Raw genomic sequence first — 23,875 nt, 5'->3', positions numbered from 1 at the left:
AGATCTCCAGTTATAATAATCTCCATGTTTTCTACACCAGCTAAGCACTCCTCCAGGGCACCATAGAAATCACTCTGATTAGGGGGTCTGTATATAGTCCCTATTAGTACCGGCTTAGCGTTAGTGAATTTGATTTCTGCCCACACAGATTCAAGGGTATTGTGGTTGAGATCAGATCGAGTTATGTATTTAATATCCTGGTGAATATACATACAAACACCACCACCATGTTTATTCCTGTCCTTTCTGATGACCGAGAAGTTTTCTATCTCTATCTCTGAATCAGAAACACTATCATCTAATTTAGTTTCGGAGAAACACATGATTTTTACCTTATTGTTGTGGAACATTTCTCTGATTTGGTCGAGTTTATTTCCAGAGAGGCTGTTCACATTAAGATGGATGATGTGTAGCCCACCGGAACCAAAGACAACATCAGAGTCCGTTGGAGAGAAGTACTGTCCAGAAGATGGAGGGGTGTTGGTTGTTATTGAAGTTTCTGTGGCAAGACTTGGGGGATGAAGAGAGGGAGAGTGGCCTATTGTTCGTCGTCCAGGTGATGGGGGAGCGGCGTGGTTGAAGAGGGGGAGGGGGGGCCAGGTAGGAGTGGTGGGAGTAGATGTGGTTTTCGCGGGTTTTGGTGAGGTTGAGAACAAAGACCATGGATCCACGAAGAGACCCCCGAAACCTGTGTAGGCCGTGGGGGTCCAGGTGACGCGGTGATGACCCTCAAGGTTTTGGGAGAATTTAGGAGGACCTCCGCGCTGCCGATTTTAATGGTGGCCAGGGAGTCGTCAGAAGCCGTTACGCCGACCGCCGCTGAGCCGCTGTCCTCACCGGTGTCTGAGCAGTCTTCCTCCATCTCTGGGCCGCCAACCGCACCGATGTTCGGGGTGAAGTCCTCCGTCGTGCCGCCGACCGCTGGATCGCAGGTGAGCACGTGTGATGGTGAACAAGTAGGAGCTGGCGTAGGTGGAGAGCTAATGTTTTTAGCATAGCTCCGACGAGGTCTCGCAGCTACGCTAGCTTCCTCGGCGTCGTTAGCAACAACATTGCTAGGCTTCGCTAGGTGAGACAGCATTAACCGGGTGGTTATTGGTCCAGGGTTTAATTCAGTGTCTCCTGAGAGTAGAAGTAATAGTAAAATTGTAGCTTTTCGGTCTATCCTTCCAGTCAGGGGCTTGTTTCTTCTGTTCCGATCCGCTGTGAGGTGAGAGTGGATCACATTACCTCCGAAGCCCAGGTGCTTCGTCGATGAATTACCGAGAAGGTAAAATTCGCAGTGATTGTCCATTTCGCGTTCACGACTCTCATTTTCAAGAGGGTATTGTATCCGTGGTGGTTTCAAATATAAATCCGTGATCCACAGCAGAAAAAAGAGAAAGTGTGGTATTATCCTAATGGTTGATTGTATTCCCGAGCGGGAGCGAAAAAAAATGCGACTGCTCATCTCGGCGTCACTTTCGCCTCACACGCGAAAGGTCCCCTGTTCGAAACAGGGTGGAAACAAGCCTTTTTTTTACTTTACTTCTTACCTTTATACATAAACCGGGAAATAAATAATAGCAAAGTCCTGTGTTTTTATCATGAAGTAGTTTGCAACATACCTGATCAGCTCATGTTCAGCTGAGCACTCACAACACCAAATTTAGAGGGTTCTCATATAGGCAGACCTCAGGCTTCAACATCATAAATGCTGGGTTCCATGGAAATGTCATGCACAAACCAGTGAAATCTGTCATTCATTCAAGTCACTGTATTCTCCAGGCGTTGAATTGATTGTAACTGTAATGTTGAGATTGACGTATAAGATGTTTAAACTCTCACCTTAGCAGGAATCATAAATTTAATTCCCAAAGAGTTAGAGAAGACAGCGGTAGGCTGAATGGGTGTTGGCCTTTGTTTCAATACAAGAATCAGTCAAAGATTCACCTGACACCTAAATGTTGGTGTTTCTCTCAAATTGAGCTACTTGTTCATCACCAACAAACAAATCAGGGACATTTTCCTCCAATTCAACTAGCTGCTCTTCCCTAATTTCCATTTGCTGCTGTCGCCGCCTCTCCTCTAAACATTCCATGTGTTCGATTTGCTGTTCAGGACAAAGATCCCCCCACGCATCGTCATTGACATTATCGAACCATCTCCTGCGCACGCTCTAATCGAGGACAGTCCACTTCAAACTTTGCCCTGTTTTTATTGATGACGTCTTACACTGCCCGACGTCACATTACCTTCCTCACAGAACTCAGAGCCTTCCAGGTTGAGGTCTAAATCAGTCCTATACCTATATACAATACTTGTCATCCACATGTCTTCTGACCTAAGACCCTCTGAGGAAGCCTTTCGCAACAACACACTGAGGGGTAAACTCATCCGCACAATGTTATTTACTCTGTTGGAATAAACACAACCTTCCTGGAACATTCTTTCAAATGCATGCTCATTAGCCTATACACTCCTGAGCGCAGACATCTCTGTTGTGTAAATATACACTGCCCAGTTTCTTTAAAGGGGAACATTATCACCAAACCTATGCAAGCGTCAATATATACCTTGATGTGCAGAAAAAAGACCATGTATTTTTTTAACCGATTTCCGAACTCTAAAAAGGTTAATTTTGGCAAATTAAACGCCTTTCTGTTTATCGGTGTTTTATCACCGAGGTAATACACCCGGCATTTTCATTTTCACATTACAAACACCGGGTCTCAGCTCTGTTATTTTCCGTTTTTTCGACTATTTTTTGGAACCTTGGAGACATCATGCCTCGTCGGTGTGTTGTCGGAGGGTGTAACAACACTAACAGGGATGGATTCAAGTTGCACCACTGGCAAAAATTCTACCGCCAGACTCCCATTGAATTTGCCAGAGTGTCTGCACATTTTACCGGCGATGCTAAGACAGACATGGCACAGAGATGTATGGACAACCTGCAGATGCATTTGCAATGATTAAGTCAACGAAATCACAAAGGTGAGTTGTGTTGATGTTGTTGACTTTTGTGCTATCAGACATATTTGGTCGCAGCATGACTGCCAGGTAATCGATGCTAACATGCTACTCTAATCGATGCTAACATGCTTTTTACGCTAGCTGTATGTACATTTGAAACTAGATACCCACATTTAATGCGAAACAAACACTTACCAATCGACGGATTTAAGTTGCTCCAGTGTCACAAGATGCGAAAGTCCTGATCGTCTGGTCCCCACATTTTTACCGGCGATGCTAATAAGGCAGCCATTCTATGGGCCACTTCATTAGGTACACCCATTTTATGGCCGAATAGCGTCAATAGCTATTCGCTCAATAGCTTCAATTTCTTCTTCAATATCTTCTTCAATTTCGTTTTCGCTATCTGCCTCTATACTCCGACCATCTGTTTCAATTCATGCGTAATCTGTTGAATCGCTTCAATTTCGTTTTCGCTATCTGCCTCTATACTCCGACCATCTGTTTCAATTCATGCGTAATCTGTTGAATCGCTTCAATTTCGTTTTCGCTATCTGCCTCTATACTCCGACCATCTGTTTCAATTCATGCGTAATCTGTTGAATCGCTTACACCGCTGAAATCCGAGTCTGAATCCGAGCTAATGTCGTTATATCTTGCTGTGGTAACCGCCATGTTGTTTGTATTGGCAGCCCTGTATTACGTCACAGGAAAATGGACAGTCGCATCGCAAATAGGGAAAATCAAGAACTTTAAAGCTTTTTTTAGGGATATTCCGGGAGGTGTAAAATTTTGAAAAAAACTTCGAAAAATAAAACAAGCCACTGGGAACTGATTTTTATTGTTTTCAACCCTTTTGAAATTGTGATAATGTTCCCCTTTAAAGCATCTTGAGCAGAGAGATTTCCTTGTTTATTTGCTTCTTTAAGGGTATCGCTCAATAACAGACCTATTTCTCTCTCTGCTTTTGTGATGTCCTTTACTATGTATATGATGACTGCGTAGGCGTCAGTGACAAAGCTAATGTCCATGTTAGCGTTCCAACACTTCAATAAATTCCTATTACTCTGGTTAACCCAGGTGTCGTTTACTCCTCGCCTATAAACCACCTTATTCTTAGTCTCCAGCCGCCTATAAGCGAGCTCAAAGACTGCCTGTGTCAGAGTTGTCACTGACAGTTTGTTTGTGTTTTAGTTTCTCCTCTGTGTTTAATATTTCCTGTCCTTAGTTCCTGTGTAGTGCTCATATTTTGGTTCAGCTTCCTGTTTGTCTCCCTGTGTCCTGTTTTCACTCAGCTGCGGCTGATTGGCATCTGGTCACACCTGATGTCAATCAGCCAGCTCCTATTTTACCTGCTTTGTTCCTCCAGTCAGGGCTGGATCATTGTACTGTCATTTGTATTGTATTGTCGTTGCCACATATGACTTGTCGTGCTACCTGTCGTGTCGTTTTGTTACAGCTACTACCTGTCATGCTACATTTTGTCCTGGTCGTCGTAGCGGTAAGCTTTTTCTGTTAGCATTAGTTATTTCTAGTTTTTCTGTTTGCTATCCACTACCTTCCATGCTAAAGTTCATTTTTGTTTTCTAGCTTCCAGTGCTAGCTCCCTTAGTGTGCTATTCCGCCCACGTGCGTGCTTTTTGTTTGTTCTTGTTTAGTTTGAATTAAATCATGTTTTCATATTCTATGCCTGCCTCCGTCTCTGCATCATGGGGTTTGACAACAAATACCCCTGACAGCCTGGTTGATGCCCACACTGGCAAACAACTCTTCTATGCTACCAAAAGGCTCCTCCCTCTCCATGGCATCCTTTTCTCTCGACATAATCAACCGCGCAACCTCCTTTGGCATATTTTGTCCCTCATCGTCCAGACAGCTTCACTGTGGCCTGTTTTCTGAAATACAACTACCCCATGTCCTCGTTCCCTTTTTAGCAAAAAACCCATTCTTTGATTTTGCAGATGAAAGTGCGTGCAGATATCGGTTTTGGAAAATTGAAACAGCATTTTGTTTTATTTTTACGACATGACTTTGAATGCCGTTTTGAATGCGTTTGAACTGATGACACAACGTTCAATGTTGTGTAATTGTCTGAGGATAGCTCACAGGCTACATATTTGTCAATAAACTATGCAACTTCTAAGTCGGTGTTTTTATAAATTTGGTGAGCTCCCTCAATCCAAAACAGCACATGAACATGGGGGGACCCACGCTGCTGGAACTCATTTCGATTACTTATCTACAATCTTGCCAACTGGTTGAGACGGGGACATGAGTACTTCCTTCAAAAAACAGCGCCACCTGTAGTCAAACATCCTCGGGGCTGTGACCGGGTTGCGACGCAACAGCTCGCACCTATCGGCCCACTCTGTAACTGTTCTACTGTCCGCCGTCCTGTCTCAGGATGCTGGCAAGGAGATTCTGCCAGCGCAAATCAGCAGAAGTAAAGGAGCAGAACCATGATGGAATCCCCAATTGGCGGACACATGCCAAAAGTTCTTTCTGAGCCAAAGACCAAAAAGCTGGCGTCCCGCGAACGGGCCAAAGGAAATGAAAACCGTCATCAAACTGTATAAAGCGCTTCAGAGACTTGTCGTCTTTGACCATGCCCGGGCAATTCCACTGAGAATGCTGACACCCCTTACCTTTACGCATCGCGACCAAAATGCTACATATCACTTGGTCTATTTCGGACAAATACTGCCTCAAGGATATATATTCCACATTGCGCGCAAAATGGCCATCGGAATGCATTATATGATTATTAAAATAGCGAGACAATGTTAAGCGATGCATGCGGCTGGTGTGGAATGTGTTTATACTCGTCAGAAACAGCACAGGGAAACACACCGCCTCATTTCATTTGTCCGAAAGCATTCTAACCGGACTATTACCTTCCGCGGAGGCAAGACTTAAAACATGCTCAAAATACTGATCTATTGCTTCCTGACCAATAGCAACAGGCATAAGACAAGTGTCCTGAAACATGCAGTGCTGTTGTCTGTCATATAACATTTCATCTTGTGCCATGTCTTCTGCTACCTCTTCTGCCCCAATTTCCTGCTCTACAGCCTCATCCTCACTGGACTGTCCGTCAACAACAACCTGGTCACCCTGACCAGCCTGACCATCCTCTACAACAACCTCTTCTTCCCTACAAAAATCATTTAACCATTCCTTGTTGAACTCAATGTCTTTAATCAAGACATTGGTTCTCTTTAAGTAATCCATAGCCCGTTTGACATGCCACGAGTCAATCAATCAATCAATGTTTACTTATATAGCCCTAAATCACTAGTGTCTCAAAGGGCTGCACAAACCACCACGACATCCTCGGTAGGCCCACATAAGGGCAAGGAAAACTCACACCCAGTGGGACATCGGTGACAATAATGACCCAGTGGGACGTCGGTGACAATGATGACTATGAGAACCTTAGAGAGGAGGAAAGCAATGGATGTCGAGCGGGTCTAACATGATACTGTGAAAGTTCAATCCACAATGGATCCAACACAGTCGCGAGAGTCCAGTCCAAAGCAGATCCAACACAGCAGCGAGAGTCCCGTTCACAGCGGAGCCAGCAGGAAACCATCCCAAGCGGAGGCGGATCAGCATCGCAGAGATGTCCCCAGCCGATACACAGGCAAGCAGTACATGGCCACCGGATCGGACCGGACCCCCTCCACGAGGGAGAGTGGAACATAGAAGAAAAAGAAAAGAAACGGCAGATCAACTGGTCTAAAAAGGGAGTCTATTTAAAGGCTAGAGTATACAAATGAGTTTTAAGGTGAGACTTAAATGCTTCTACTGAGGTGGCATCTCGAACTGTAACCGGGAGGGCATTCCAGAGTACTGGAGCCCGAACGGAAAACGCTCTATAGCCCGCAGACTTTTTTTGGGCTCTGGGAATCACTAACAAGCCGGAGTCCTTTGAACGCAGATTTCTTGCCGGGACATATGGTACAATACAATCGGCAAGATAGGATGGAGCTAGACCGTGTAGTATTTTATACGTAAGTAGTAAAACCTTAAAGTCACATCTTAAGTGCACAGGAAGCCAGTGCAGGTGAGCCAGTACAGGCGTAATGTGATCAAACTTTCTTGTTCTTGTCAAAAGTCTAGCAGCCGCATTTTGTACCAACTGTAATCTTTTAATGCTAGACATGGGGAGACCCGAAAATAATACGTTACAGTAGTCGAGGCGAGACGTAACAAACGCATGGATAATGATCTCAGCGTCTTTAGTGGACAGAATGGAGCGAATTTTAGCGATATTACCGAGATGAAAGAAGGCCGTTTTAGTAACGCTTTTAATGTGTGCCTCAAAGGATAGAGTTGGGTCGAAGATAATACCCAGATTCTTTACCGTGTCGCCTTGTTTAATTGTTTGGTTGTCAAATGTTAGAGTTGTATTATTAAATAGAGTTCGGTGTCTAGCAGGACCGATAATCAGCATTTCCGTTTTTTTGGCGTTGAGTTGCAAAAAGTTAGCGGACATCCATTGTTTAATTTCATTAAGACACGCCTCCAACTGACTACAATCCGGCGTGTTGGTCAGCTTTAGGGGCATGTAGAGTTGGGTGTCATCAGCATAACAGTGAAAGCTAATACCGTATTTGCGTATGATGTCACCTAGCGGCAGCATGTAGATGCTGAAGAGTGCAGGGCCAAGGACCGAACCCTGGGGAACTCCACACGTTACCTTAACGTAGTCCGAGGTCACATTGTTATGGGAGACACACTGCATCCTATCAGTAAGATAAGAGTTAAACCAAGACAGGGCTAAGTCTGACATACCAATTCGTGTTTTGATACGTTCTAATAAAATATTATGATCGACGGTATCGAAAGCAGCGCTAAGATCGAGGAGCAGCAACATAGATGACGCATCAGAATCCATCGTTAGCAATAGATCATTAGTCATTTTTGCGAGGGCTGTCTCCGTCGAGTGATTTGCCCTGAAACCGGATTGAAAGGTTTCACATAGATTGTTAGACGCTAAGTGTTCATTTAACTGTTCCGCAACAATTTTTTCGAGGATTTTTGAAATAAAGGGAAGGTGAGACACCGGTCGGTAGTTTACCATGAGGTCAGGATCGAGGTTAGGTCTTTTAAGAAGAGGATGAATAACCGCTTTTTTGAATGCTAGGGGAACAGTGCCCGAGGATAGTGATACGTTTATAATATTTAGCACTGATGGACCTAATAATACAAAGAGCTCCTTGATCAGTTTCCCAGGAAGAGGGTCAAGTAAACATGTTGTCTGTTTTATTCCATTTACACGTTGTAACAATTCCTCTAATGTTATTTCCTCAAAACGAGAGAAACTATTTTGGAGGGCAGTATCCGCCGTGTATACCATCGTATCAGTGTTAATAGAACCCCGTTGTAGCTGGGACGCATTGTCTTTAATCTCCTTTCTAATGACTTCAATTTTCTTACTAAAGAATTGCATAAAGTCATCAGCTGAGTGGGTTGAGCTACTGGAAGGGGTCCCTTGTTGGGTTAGCGATGCTACCGTACTAAACAAAAATTTAGGATCGTTTTTATCACGGTGGATGAGATTTGAGTAATATTTAGCTTTAGCTAAGGTAAGCATGCGTTTATAAGTTATTAAACCATCACTCCATGCTTGATAGTGCACCTCAAGTTTAGTCGTGCGCCATTTGCGTTCCAGCTTTCTACATAATAATTTCTGAGCTCTAGTTTCTTCTGTAAACCACGGGGTGCGCTTTTTTGGAGCCTTTTTTAACTTTAGCGGTGCTATGTTATCAATGGTTTCGCGCAGGGCAGCGTTAAAGTTGTTAGTGAGGTTATCAATAGAGCCCACATACTTTGGGAATGGTGCCATTACCGAGGGCAGTAGGTCAGCAAGAGTTGTCATTGTGGCAGCATTAATGTTGCGGCTGCTATAGCAGTTATTATTATTATTAGTTTGACGAACATGCGTCTGAACCTCGAATTTTATAAAGTAATGATCGGACAATACTTTAGTATACGGGAGTATCGTAACTTTGGAAACGGTGATGCCCCTGACAAGCACTAGGTCTATCGTATTACCGTTGCGATGCGTGGGTTCATTTATTATTTGTGTGAGACCACAGCTATCAATTACAGTCTGGAGCGCTACGCACGGTGGGTCCGATGGGGTATTCATATGGATATTAAAGTCCCCCATTATGATTATATTATCGGCGTGTGTCACTAGATCAGCAACAAACTCTGAGAATTCATTGATAAAGTCCGAATAGGGCCCTGGGGGGCGGTAGATAACAGCCAGGTGTAGAGGCAGCGGTGTGACAGACCTCATAGTAAGCATCTCAAACGATTTATATTTATTATTTATGTTAGGACTAAGGTTAACGTTTTCGTTGTATATTAGTGCGACCCCCCCACCCCTTTTAAGCGGACGGGCAATATGCGCATGTGTAAAGTTAGGAGGACATGCCTCATTTAGCGCAAAAAAGTAGTTTGGTTTAAGCCAGGTTTCGCTGAGACCGATGACGTTAAGATTGTTGTCTCTGATAATATCATTAACTAATAACGTTTTGGGAGACAATGATCTTATGTTTAAAAAACCTGTATTATAGGTAGTGGGCTGTTTCAGGGAATTTTTGATCAAATTATCCGTAGTAGCAATATTGATAATGTTGTGTTTATTATGCCCAGTGCATTCAGTATAATTACGACCATATCTAGGAATTGATACGACAGGAATTTTCCGATTGTTTGATTGTTGCTTTGATAAACTGCACGCATCATGGTTAGCCACCTCAGTAACGGGGATTTTCCGATTGTTTGTTTGTTGCTTTGATAAACTGCACGCATCATAGTTAGCCACCTCAGTAACGGGGATTTTCCGATTGTTTGTTTGTTGCTTTGATAAACTGCACGCATCATAGTTAGCCACCTCAGTAAAACACATGTCCAACTCTGAAACACTCAAAGCAGAAAAAACTTGTTCTAATTTAACTGACTCCTTACCCAGACCAGTAGTCTCGCATTTTCCATCTAAATCCGTCTTCGGGATGGAGGAAAGTGGTGTTCTGTGGTGATTAGCCTTCTGCTTTGTTTTTAGCCCTGCTCGACATCCGCGTTTCCGATCACACCGCTGGCGTCTGCTCCGTAGACGGCCCCCGCTGCTACTAGACTCCCCTGCTTCACAGGCCGCTGGATGTAGCCGCCGACGTATTCCCATGCTAGTTAGCATGTTTAGCACGCACGCGTCTATCAATCCAAAACGGCCCGATGTGTCCACATCCAGAAGTGTCTGGCGGTCGTACGTGATCACGGAGTGACCACGATGTGAGCCAGCCATAAAGTTTGTAGAATTGTCCGGTATTTCTGCCAAATGTTCCATCTTTAGCAGGAGCTCCGCAATGTTGCAGCCCGTCCGGGCGCCGCCATCTTGGAAAATGTCAACAAATTGATACTCGTAGTGTCCTTTGTAAGTTAGATTCCGCTTTAACTCAACTTGAAGCAGAGACGCCTCCGTACTGGACCGTAGCAACCGATTGGTGGTTTGTACAATGTTTGCCGGAACACAAGTAACGGGCCCATGTACGCCATTCTGACCACACTTAGGCAACGCCAACACCTTCATAAAAGGGATGCGTAAAGCAAATCCACAACTGACCTCTGGACGCAACAATGAGACAGGGATCAACACACTTATCATACTATGCAGATAATGTTCAATATTACAATTATTTGCAATGCCAACCGTTGCTAAACTTGCTGCATATACTTACCTCTCACAGCACAGCACCTGATATTTGTACAGCTGCCAATGACAAACACTACATGTCGATGTCTAACCTTATCCAAAAAACTATCTATGACAAAACCAAAACCTATAGACCTCTCCAGCCTCTGCTTCCGACTCAGCTGTACACTAGTTATCACTTGCTGCCTATGTTTTAAACTAACACTATACTGCCTTTTACTGCCTAGTTTAACCCTTTCCCTGTGTTCTAAATTAAATCTATATTTCCCTTCACTGCTTGCTTTAACATGTTCCCTGTGTTCTAAATTATCTCTATATGTCCCTACACTGTTTGTTTTAACCCTTACGCTGTGTTCTAAATCATCTCTATATTTCCCTGCACTGCTTGCTTTAATCCTTGCACTGTGTTCTAAATTATCGCTATATGTCCCTACACTGTTTGCTTTAACCCTGTCCCTGTGTTCCAAATTATCCCTGTATTTTATTTCACTCGCCACTTTACTACGGAATTTAACCCTTCCTTATGCTCAATATTATCCCTGCATTTCCCTACACTCTTTTCTTTAACCCTGTCCCTGTGTTCCAAATTATCCCTGTATTTTATTTCACTCGCCACTTTACTCACATATTTTACCCTTTCCCTGTGCTCAATATTATCCCTGTATTTCATACACGGCTTGCTTTAACCCTGACCCTGTGTTTTAAAATATCTCTATATGTCCGTACACTGTTTGTTTTAACCCTGTCCCTCTGTTCCAAATTATCCCTGTATTTTATTTCACTTGCCACCTTACTCCCGAATGTAACCCTTCCCTGTGCTCAATATTATCCCTGTGTTTCCCTACACTGTTTGCTTTAAACCTTTCCTTGTGTTCTAAATCATCTCTATATTTCCCTTCAGTGCTTGCTTTAACCCTTACGCTGTGTTCTAAATCATCTCTATATTTCCCTGCACTGCTTGCTTTAATCCTTGCACTGTGTTCTAAATTATCGCTATATGTCCCTACACTGTTTGCTTTAACCCTGTCCCTGTGTTCCAAATTATCCCTGTATTTTATTTCACTCGCCACTTTACTCCGGAATTTAACCCTTCCTTATGCTCAATATTATCCCTGCATTTCCCTACACTCTTTTCTTTAACCCTGTCCCTGTGTTCCAAATTATCCCTGTATTTTATTTCACTCGCCACTTTACTCACATATTTTACCCTTTCCCTGTGCTCAATATTATCCCTGTATTTCATACACGGCTTGCTTTAACCCTGACCCTGTGTTTTAAAATATCTCTATATGTCCGTACACTGTTTGTTTTAACCCTGTCCCTCTGTTCCAAATTATCCCTGTATTTTATTTCACTTGCCACCTTACTCCCGAATGTAACCCTTCCCTGTGCTCAATATAATCCCTGTGTTTCCCTACACTGTTTGCTTTAAACCTTTCCTTGTGTTCTAAATCATCTCTATATTTCCCTTCAGTGCTTGCTTTAACCCTTTCCCTGTGTTCTAAATTATCTCTATATATCCCTACACTGTTTGTTTTAACCCTGACCCTGTGTTGTAAAGTATCTCTTTGTGTCCCTACACTGTTTGTTTTAACCCTGTCCCTGTGTTCCAAATTATCCCTGTATTTTATTTCACCTGCCATTTTACTCCCGAATTTAACCCTAACCTGTGCTCAATATTATCCCTGTTTTTCCCTTCACTGCTTGCTTTAACACTTTCCCTATGTTCTAAATTATCTCTATATGTCCCTACACTGTTTGTTTTAACCCTGTCCCTGTGTTCCAAATTATCCCTGTATTTTATTTCACTTGCCACTTTACTCCCGAATTTAACCCTACCCTGTGCTCAATATTATCCCTGTGTTTCCCTACACTGTTTGCTTGAACCCTTTCGTTGTGTTCTAAATCATCTCTATATTTCCCTGTATTGCTTGTTTTAACCCTTTCACCGTGTTCTAAATGGTCTCTATATATCCCTACACTGTTTGCTTTAACCATTTCCTGTGTTCCAAATTATCCCTGTATTTTATTTCACTTGCCACTTTACTCCCGAATTTAACCCTCCCTTATGCTCAATATTATCCCTGCGTTTCCCTACACTCTTTTCTTTAACCCTGTCCTTGTGTTCCAAATTATCCCTGTATTTTATTTCACTCGCCACTTTACTCACATATTTTACCCTTTCCCTGTGCTCAATATTATCCCTGTATTTCATACACGGCTTGCTTTAACCCCGACCCTGTATTTTAAAATATCTCTATATGTCCCTACACTGTTTGTTTTAACCCTGTCCCTTTGTTGTAAATTATCTCTATATGTCCCTACACTGTTTGTTTTAACCCTGTCGCTGTGTTCTAAATTATCCCAGGATTTTATTTCACACACCACTTTACTCCCGAATTTAACCCGTCCTTATGCTCAATATTATCCTTCTATTTCCCTACACTCTTTTCTTTAACCCTGTCCCTGTGTTCCAAATCATCCCTGTATTTTATTTCACTCGCAACTTTACTCACGAATTTAACCCTTTCCCTGTGCTCAATATTATCCCTGTATTTCATACACTGCTTGCTTGCTTTAACCCTGAGATCCAAATTATCCCTGTACTTCCCTACACTGCTTGCTTTCACCCTTTCCTTGTGCTCAAAACTATATCTTTATCGCTTTCCCTGAAGTTCATGTCCTTACTATACATTTTCCTATAAAGCAGGGCACGTCTCTCTCGATGTCTAACATTTAAAGTTAAAGGACCAATGATTGTCACACAATTTGCGAAATTTGTTCTCTGCATTTGGTCCATCCCCTTGTTCACCCCCTGGGATTTAATGTATCCTGCAGTCTTGTATTACGCTTTGAATACTTTGTTGCACTAGAATCCCTCCTTATTGTACTTTCCTCTACAACCTCTATAAAATCTTTACCTGAATCTAAACAATCTATCCCCTCTACTGCCTGCCCCGCTCCATCTTTCACTGAAGACCTAGTGCAACAGCCTATATCCCTGCCTAATTTCCAATAACCATGACAGTTTTGCATTCCATGCTTTGAAACACAAAGAATATACTCGAAATGCTGGCAACCGACATTCTCCAAGTAAATGCAGTCCGCTGGAAAACATTTACTGCTGCAACTATAAACAACGACCATCATCAAATGTAAAAATGTCAATGCCTAAATAATCTGCAGTGTCCTGGATTTCAATCTCTGTAGCCCAAGTCTTGACACACTTCATCCTGGACTGCTTGATATATTGCCCGAACTATTTTCTCGCTAAGGCAGTGAACACCTTAGTAGGAACCTCTCTATGCACCAAACCACCAACATTCATAAAATCTACCTTTAATCGACTACACAACGCTCTACAAACATCATCACCGAGGGGACGGAAAAACTGTTTCTCACTCTTTGATGCAGTGATGAACACTACATCGGAGTTGACTATAACGCTATCAAAACACTTTAAATATTTTGACATGCGTTCACTGGAAAAAAAAATCTTACGCTTTTTGCCATCAGTGGCAACAAATTCTGCTGTTGAGCCACTGCTAACTTCACTTAAAAAAGTGAGAACAGAAGCGCCAGACAGTGCTTCATCACCAGCCCCACTCTGACAAACAGATGGGGCTGCAAAAATGATTTCGAGGTCACTAAATCCTGGTGCCGGAGCAGTGCTCATCTCTATTAAGCCACCCTCCACAGAAACACCGGATTGTGCGTGGCTCACAGCTTGACCTGCATCACTCTCAAACGAGGAGGTGGTGACACAAACATCATTGATGTCACTAAGCTCAGGTGCTGCAGCAGTGTTCATCTCAAAGATGCAACTTTCTACAGAAGCTCCAGACAATGCTGGACTTGCACCTACACTAACCCCAACGGCACACAGCTCAAAAGGCTTCGGCCCTGGACTGAGAGCGTCAGCCAAACAACAGATATAGTGATGCAGGTCATCTAAACAGGAAAAGTGCAGTATTACACTGGCCACAGCTACTATGTGAGAGACTGTCGACCACAGCGAACTGTCCATCCTCACAGATGATGGCAGATATAGACGTTACCAGTGTCAGCAGACACGTGCTGTACTGCCTGAAAATTCCATCTAATCCATTACGCAGTCACAAAGGGACTGTTTTCCTGCTCAACACCCACATCACCGGATACTGGGTGTTGACTAAAATGGAAACTAAACAACTGCTCGTCAATAACTACATGACTAGGTAGATCCGGCACGGAAAAATAATGTGACGGATGGCTAAAAATACCCAGGTTGCGCATAATACTGTAAAATTTGTCGCCGGAATACAGGATGCGATCGAGATCCTGTGTCTCCCCCGAAAACACGCTTTTCACCACATGATTAGCTATACTACTTGATGCACTGGCCATGCATTGCATCCCTCCGTAACTAGACCTGCTATCCCCCTGGTGAAAAGATTTGCACAAACAACCTTAGCTAACGTAATTCCCCAACGATCCCTCTCGACCATTGCCACACGGCCGCAGACGGACTGAGGTTCACTAACACTACCACTATCACTAGGTAGAAAAACAGAAGCAACCTTATCTTTGAAGACCTGCAGCAGCACCTGGGCTTCCTCCTGGACAGCAGGCTCCTCCCTGATGACCCCTGGTTCCCCACGGACCGCTGGCACCTGAAATTGTACATATGGTGCATCTTGACACTAACCCTACGTTCACACAACCAGTGATGAGTGCAACTCAGGACTGATGGCCGTGATTGGACGATGGGAACTAAGGATCCCGGGAGACTTGGCGGGAAGAATGTCATTGAACATAAACAACATTGTAGCATTTTGGAACGAATGCGGAGAAACCACCCAACATGAAATCATATGAGCTAAACGCCCACTGGGCTGCCGCATCGTCAATGATCACCGGCTGTGTGACTGCAGAGTAAGGGGAAAAATGGGGTCACCAACCTGCCCCCTCCGTCTGGCGCGCCTGATGGCTACACGTCTCCGACGACACCTCTCAGGACAAGCCTATTAAAATGAAAATACACATTTATAGAGACTGTCTACTTCAGTCATACTTTATTAGATATTTTACAATCGTGTATCACAGACTCACAAAAATTTCCCAACATTTGATTAACAACCATTGGTAATAATGGTAATAACAATTTTAAAGTGGCTTGGGCATTTTATTAGGAAGCCTTGTTGTTGAGGAGATCAGGACATGTACCACCGGTATGGGACCATGAAGAAGACCTATGACACGCTGAAGAGACTATGTCTCTCAGCAGACCTGGGAGCGCCTCGGGATCACCCGGGAAGAGCTGGTGGAAGTGGCTGAGGAGAGGGAAGTCTGGACTTCCCTGATTGGGCTACTGCCCCCGCGACCCAAGCACGGATAAGCGGTAGAAGATGGATGGATGGATGAATTATTAAACAGAGAAAAAGTTGTATACACATGTATTGTACATCAGTCTCTTAGATTAGTTTATAAACTCTTTCATCAACATTTAATCAGAAGGGTTCAATCTCTCTCCTGTGCTTATTTGAAGCCGACACGACAAACAGCCTCAGAGGAAATGTTTGACAAAAGGCAAGTTAAAGGGGGAGTTGGAAAATTCTTGTTGATTTTTGCTGGGGATTGTCAGTGGATGACATATAGGTCTAACTGAGACCTACATAAAGGTTTTTGTTTTATGTGTCTACGACATTCCTACTGGGAGTTAGAGGCAGTTTTGTCCGTGTTTTCTTCCTAGGGGGTGCTAGAGCGCAATTTTCAGTTTTGGGGTTTGGTTTTTTGATTAAATCGCAATTTTCGCCAGTCCTGATGTCTAATTTGATGAGTTTTGAAGCATGTTAAGGATGTAAAATTAGAGATCAAAGAGGCGGCCGTATTATAATAAAGAATAATAATAGAAAAATGCTAGATATTCAGTAGGGTCCTCTGTCCCTTTGGGACATCTGTCCCTAATACAATAAAACGCTACAAATTCAATAGGGTCCTCTGTCCCTTTGGGACATCGGTCCCTAATACAATAAAACGCTACAAATTCAATAGGGTCCTCTGTCCCTTTGGGACATCGGTCCCTAAAAACATTGTAGTAAACATCAAACTCTGTGGATCCATTGAGATTTCAGTCAAAATGAATAGCATTTAGTCTTGCATTCATGTGGTTTGAAAACAAACTGAGAAAGTGATACAGAAAAAACATCAAGACACTGACAGGATTTGAGCCAAAAATCTACCGTTTAACAAACAGGCACATTGACTGACAGCTACAGCGCCTGGAAAATCATGGATTTCAACTCGATGCCTATAACCCTATACTCAATTGATAGCCAATTTGAAGCGATAGCATTGATTATCACTCATTTACATTAGTTTAAACGAGCATGGCTGAAAGTTATGTTGCAAACGTGGCACATGTTTTAACTAGAAATCTTGTGCAAATTTAGAGAAGGACATGGGCTGTACAAGAAAACCCCCAACCCGGGTGCTCGTGTCAAAATCTCGTCCCTAGGTGGGCTAAAAACAACCCTCTCAGAAACAGCCGAACGCGCTGACTGTTTATGCCACAGACACAGACTTCTACAATTGATTCATTACTCCCCGAAACATTATAAAATCTCATGTTACAATGGCCCGATGTCATTGTTTTTGGATGGGTGTAATTTGGAGTACACTGCTTCATCCTTTGGTGAGTCCAATATGCCTTTTGACTGGAATGCCTGTGTTTAGCGGTTGTCACAAACATTGCTTTTGTCCCTTATGAATATTGTTTAAAATGTAATAAAAGCAACAGAGATCATTAACCAGGAATCGGACCCGGGTCTCCCTTATGGCAAGAGAGAATTCTACCACTGAACCACCAAAGCCTGTGGAGCAGACAGTATTCATGAACTTGGTTAAGATGAAGAGCGTTTGAAATGCGGGCTGCGACGGACAAAAAAATGCTACGAAGTGGAACACATTCTACATGTACAAGGGATATAACAAAATCCACAAAAGGCAAGAAATGCAATGCAGCTAATAACAGCAATAAGACTAGCAAGCACCACGTTCTCCATCGGCCGAAAATCAATTTGTGAGTCTTGATAAAGGTTTGAGACTTGCAGTAGTTTCCATGGTGTAGTGGTTATCACATTCGCTTAACACGCGAAAGGTCCCCTAATCGAAACAGGGTGGAAATAGGTTATAGTTTTTTTTTGCTTTACTTCTTACCTCTATAAATAAACAAGGATATAAATAATAGCAAGGTCCTATGTTTCATCATGAAGTAGTTTGCAACATAACTGATCAGCTCATGTACAGCTGAGCACACATAACACCAAATTTAGAGGGTTCTCATATAGGCAGACTTCAGGATTCAACATCATGAATGCTGGGTTCCATGAAAATGTCACGCACAAACCAGTGAAATCGTCATTCATTCAAGTCACTTTAATGTACGGGCGTTGAATGGATTGATACTGTACTATTTAGATTGATTTATAAGATGCTTAAACTCTCAGTTTAGCAAGAATCATAGGAGTAATTCCCAAAGAATTAGAGAAGACAGCTATAGTCAGAATGGGTGTTGACCTTGCTTTCAATATAAGAGTCGGTTAAAAATTCACCTGAAACCTAAATCATAGCAGAAGATTGTTCCGATCCATCGACCTCTGGGTTACGGGACCGGGAAATGGAAGAAAGAGTCCAGGCCTTTTATCTTTAAGAAGCTTTAGTGGTTTTCACAGTCAATGCACTTCACCTTTTTTTTGTCGAATTGGTAATTTCTTCCTTTGTTTTCTCTTTTCCTTGTATTGATTTTGTTTTCGTTTTTGTAAAACTGTATAAAGAGACATAAAATACATGTCAAATGAACACTACTAAGTAACAACATGTCCGTACATTTTTGCTGCATAACATGTTTTCACACATACACACACAGCCCATACAATAAATAGCATGTAAACAGTGTTCATAAACGTATGTAAATAGTCCGAACACTCAAAGCCACACATGAATAAGATTTACATATGGAATGCTTGTAAACAACACAGGATAATATACATTATACACTGAGGAGAGACACAAAGATTGCACCCTCCTTTAGAGGAGTGAGCTAGCAAGCAAAGAAGTTAAATGCTAAGTAGCAACAAGCTAAAACATGAGAACAAGCTATCGTCACACAGTACTATTTTTACATTTACACGCACACACAACGTGTTCATGTTACTCATAAAACAGACACAAGACTTACAGACAATGTTTCTAAGGCACTTCGTGGGAAGAAACAACAAACTTTGAGCGCAGAAACACATAAATACGTCTCGTGTGTGAACAAGTGAGCGTCGAACTGTCATGCGCAGACTACCGGAAACCAGAGGAAGGAGCAACTCTCCTTCAAAATAAAGGTCCCTTCCTGATACCAAATAATGTTACATCACACATTCTACGTATTCAAAGGATATAACAACATCCACAAAAGGCAAGAAATCCAATGCAGCAAATAACAGCAATAAGACTAGCGAGCACCATGTTCTCCATCGGCCGAATATCAATTTGTAAGCCTTGATAAAGGTCCCAAATTTGCAGCGGATTTGATGGTGTAGTGGTTAACACATTCGCCTAACACGCTAAAGGTCCCCTGTTTGAAACAGGGTGAAAATATGCTTTTTTTTTTGCTTTCCTTCTTTTCTCTATAAATAAAAGAGGAAATAAATAATAGCAAGGTACTGTGTTTCATCATGAAGTAGTTTGCAACATACCTGATCAGCTCATGTACAGCCGAGCACACACAACACCAAATTTAGAGGGTTCTCATATAGGCAAACCTCAGGCTTCAACATCATGAAGGATAAGTTCCATGAAAATGTGACGCACAAACCTGTAAAATCTGTCATTCATTCAAGTCACTGTATTCTCCGGGCGTTGGATGGATTGTAACTGTACTGTTGAGATTGACTTATAAGATGTTTAAACTCTCACCTTAGCAGGAATCATAAATTTAATTCCCAAAGAGTTAGAGAAGACAGCTGTGGGCTGAATGGGTGTTGGCCTTTGTTTCAATACAAGAATCAGTCAAAGATTCACCTGAAACCTAAACCTTAGCAGAGGATGGTTTCGATCCATCGACCTCTGGGTTATGGGCCCAGCACGCTCCCGCTGCGCCACTCTGCTGTCTTAAACCTTATAGGGCTTACTCTGGTTAGTATCCAGACAAACTACTAGTAACAAAGTGATTTGGAACCCAACTGAAGTCGTGTTTATTTCTGAGTGCTGGTTTTGTCCACATTTAAAATGGCATTTCTTATCAAGAAATTGTAGTAAACATCAAACTCTGTGGATCCATTAGGATTTCATTCAAAACGAATAGAAGTTAGGCCCACATTCACGTGGCTTAGGAAAAAACTGAGAAAGTGATACAGAAAAAACACCGACACGATTTCAGCCAAACATCTCCCGTTTAACAAACAGGCATCTTGACTCACAGCTACAGCGCCTGGAACATCGTGGATTTCAACTTGATGCCTATAACCCTATACTCAACGGATAGCCAATTTGAGGGGAGAGCATTGATTATCAGTATTTTAAACAAGCACGGTTGCAAACGTGGCACACGTTTTATCTCGAAACTACTGTGCCAATTTAGAGAAGGACACGGGCTGTACAAGAAAACCCTCAAACTGTGCTAGTGGCAAAGTGTCATCCCCGGGTGGGCTTGAACCACCATCCTCTCAATTAACAACCGAGCGCTGACCAATTGCGCCACAGAGGCTGACTTCTGAAATTGATTCATTACTCCCCCAATTATTAGAAAATCTCTTGTTACGATGGCCCATTGTCATTGTCTTTGGATCGGAGTAACTTGGAGTACTCTGTTTCAGTCTTCGGTGAGTCCAATATACCTTCTGAGTGGAATGCCTGTGTCTTGCGGTTGTCACAAACATTGCTTTTGTCCCTTATTAATATTATTTAAAATCTAAAAAAAGCAAAAGATGCATTGGCCGGGAATCAAACCCGGGTCTCCCGCATGGCAAGCGAGAATTGTTCCACTGAACCACCAATGCCTGCATAACAACGTTTGTTCATGAACTCGGTTAAGAGGAAGAGCGTTTGAAATGCTACGAAGTGGAACACATTCTACGTGCACAAGGGATATAACAACATCCACAAAAGGCAAGAAATGCAATTCAGCTAATAACAGCAATGAGACTTGCGAGCCACATGTTTTCCATCGGCCGAATATCAACTTGTAAGTCTTGACAAAGGTATTTTTGCAGCAGTTTCGATGGTGTAGTGGTTATCACAGTCACCTCACACGTGAAAGGTCCCCTGTTCGAAACAGGGTGGAAACAATCCTTTTTTTGACTTTACTTCTTACCTTTATACATAAACCGGGAAATAAATAATAGCAAGGTCCTGTGTTTTTATCATGAAGTAGTTTGCAACATACCTGATCAGCTCATGTTCAGTTGAGCACACACAACACAAAATTTAGAGGGTTCTCATATAGGCAGACCTCAGGCTTCAACATCATGAATGCTGGGTTCCATGAAAATGTCATGCACAAACCAGTGAACTCTGTCATTCATTCAAGTCACTGTATTCTCCGGGCGTTGGATGGATTGTAACTGTACTGTTGAGATTGACTTATAAGATGTTTAAACTCTCACCTTAGCAGGAATCATAAATGTAATTCCCAAAGAGTTAGAGAAGACAGCTTTGGGCTGAATGGGTGTTGGCCTTTGTTTCAATACAAGAATCAGTCAAAGATTCAAATGAAACCTAAACCTTAGCAGAGGATGGTTTCGATCCATCAACCTCTGGGTTATGGGCCCAGCACGCTCCCGCTGCGCCACTCTGCTGTCTTAAAACGAATAGGGCTTACTCTGGTTAGTATCCAGACAAACTACTAGTAACAAAGTTATTTGGAACCCAACTGAAGTCGTGTTTATTTCTGAGTGCTGGTTTTGTCCACATTTAAAATGGCATTTCTTATTAAGAAATTGTAGTCAACATCAAACTCTGTGGATCCATTGGGATTTCATTCAAAACGAATAGAAGTTAGGCCCACATTCACGTGGTTTAGGAAAAAACTGAGAAGGTGATACAGAAAAAACACCGACAGGATTTTAGCCAAACATCTCCCGTTTGACAAACAGGCATCTTGACTGACAGCTACAGAGCCTGGAACATCATGGATTTCAACTTGATGCCTATAACCCTATACTCAACGTACAGCCAATTTGAGGGGAGAGCATTGATTAGCAGTATTTTAAACAAGCACGGTTGCAAACGTGGCACACATTTTATCTCAAAACTACTGTGCCAATTTAGAGAAGGACACAGGCTGTACAAGAAAACCCTCAAACTGTGCTCGTGGCAACGTGTCATCCCTGGGTAGGCTTGAACCACAATCCTCTCAATTAACAGCCGAGCGCGCTGACCAATTGCGCCACAGAGGCTGACTTCTGAATTTGATTCATTACTCCCCCAATTATTAGAAAATCTCTTGTTACGATGGGCCATTGTTAATTGTCTTTGGATGGGAGTAACATGGAGTACTCTGTTTCAGTCTTCGGTGAGTCCAATATACCTTCTGAGTGGAATGCCTGTGTCCTGCGGTTGTCACAAACATTGCTTTTGTCCCTTATGAATATTATTTAGAATCTAAAAAAAGCAACTGATGAATTGGCCGGGAATCGGACCCGGGTCTCCCGCATGGGAAGCGAGAATTCTACCACTGAACCACCAATGCCTGCATAACAATGTTTGTTCATTAACTCGGTTAAGAGGAAGAGCGTTTGAAATGCTACGAAGTGGAACACATTCTACGTGCACAAGGGATATAACAACATCCACAAAAGGCAAGAAATGCAATGCAGCTACTAACAGCCTAAAAGGGCTTACTCTGGTTAGTATCCAGACAAACTACTAGTAACAAAGTGATTTGGAACCCAACTGATGTCGTGTTTATTTCTGAGTGCTGGTTTTGTCCACATTTAAAATGGCATTTCTTATTAAGAAATTGTAGTCAACATCAAACTCTGTGGATCCATTGGGATTTCATTCAAAACGAATAGAAGTTAGGCCCACATTCATGTGGTTTGAGAACAAACTGAGAAAGTGATACAGAAAAAACACCAAGACACTGACGGGATTTCAGCCAAACATCTCCCGTTTAACAAACAGGCATCTTGACTGACAGCTACAGCGCCTGGAACATCATGGATTTCAACTTGATGCCTATAACCCTATACTCAACGGGTAGCCAATTGAGGGGAGAGCATTGATTATCACTATTTTAAACAAGCACGGTTGCAAACGTGGCACACATTTTATCTCGAAATTACTGTGCCAATTTAGAGAGGGACACGGGCTGTACAAGAAAACCCTCAAATTGTGCTCGTGGCAAAGCATCGTCCCTGGGTGGGCTTGAACAACTATCCTCTCAGTTAACAGCCGAGCACGCTGACCAATTGCGCCGCAGAGACTGACTTTTAAATTTGATTCATTACTCCCCCAATTATTAGAAAATCTCTTGTTACGATGGCCCAATGTCATTGTCTTTGGATGGGAGTAACTTGGAGTACTCCACTTCAGTCTTCGGTGAGTCCAATATGCCTTCTGAGTGGAATGCCTGTGTCTTGCGGTTGTCACAAACATTGCTTTTGTCCCTTATGAATATTATTTAAAATCTAAAAAAAGCAACAGATGCATTGGCCGGGAATCGGACCCGGGTCTCCCGCATGGCAAGTGAGAATTCTTCCACTGAACCACCAATGCCTGCATAACAACATTTGTTCATGAACTCGGTTAAGAGGAAGAGCGTTTGAAATGCTACGAAGTGGAACACATTCTACGTGCACAAGGGATATAACAACATCCACAAAAGGCAAGAAATGCAATGCAGTTAATAACAGCAATGAGACTTGCGAGCCACATGTTTTCCATCGGCCGAATATCAACTTGTGAGTCTTGACAAAGGTGTGCTCTTGCAGCAGTTTCCATGGTGTAGTGGTTATCACATTCCCCTAACACGCGAAAGGTCCCCTGTTCGAAACAGGGTGGAAACAAGCCTTTTTTTGACTTTACTTCTTACCTTTATACATAAACCGGGAAATAAATAATAGCAAGGTCCTGTGGTTTTATCATGAAGTAGTTTGCAACATTCCTGATCAGCTCATGTTCAGCTGAGCACACACAACACCAAATTTAGAGGGTTCTCATATA

The 23,875-nt window shown here is 42.6% G+C and overlaps 1 long non-coding RNA gene and 5 other non-coding genes across 6 annotated transcripts in view; 1 reads left to right on the top strand and 5 right to left on the bottom strand.

Annotated features, from left to right (window-relative positions):
- Nucleotides 1-23,875, bottom strand: part of LOC133538432 (uncharacterized) — a 139,395-nt gene that overhangs the window by 22,724 nt on the left and 92,796 nt on the right. The gene's annotated exons all lie outside the window — the stretch shown is intronic.
- trnam-cau (transfer RNA methionine (anticodon CAU)) lies at nt 19,748-19,819 on the bottom strand. Its single transcript has one exon. It is a non-coding gene; the product is annotated as a tRNA-Met (tRNA).
- On the bottom strand, nt 20,639-20,709 carry trnag-gcc (transfer RNA glycine (anticodon GCC)). Its single transcript has one exon. It is a non-coding gene; the product is annotated as a tRNA-Gly (tRNA).
- Nucleotides 22,330-22,400, bottom strand: trnag-ccc (transfer RNA glycine (anticodon CCC)). Its single transcript has one exon. It is a non-coding gene; the product is annotated as a tRNA-Gly (tRNA).
- On the bottom strand, nt 23,358-23,428 carry trnag-gcc (transfer RNA glycine (anticodon GCC)). Its single transcript has one exon. It is a non-coding gene; the product is annotated as a tRNA-Gly (tRNA).
- trnav-aac (transfer RNA valine (anticodon AAC)) lies at nt 23,646-23,718 on the top strand. The gene has a single exon. It is a non-coding gene; the product is annotated as a tRNA-Val (tRNA).

This window comes from Nerophis ophidion, linkage group LG01 (assembly GCF_033978795.1).
Source record: "Nerophis ophidion isolate RoL-2023_Sa linkage group LG01, RoL_Noph_v1.0, whole genome shotgun sequence".
In the NCBI taxonomy this organism is placed as follows: domain Eukaryota; kingdom Metazoa; phylum Chordata; class Actinopteri; order Syngnathiformes; family Syngnathidae; genus Nerophis; species Nerophis ophidion.
This window is presented reverse-complemented; position numbering and strand designations above follow the sequence as displayed.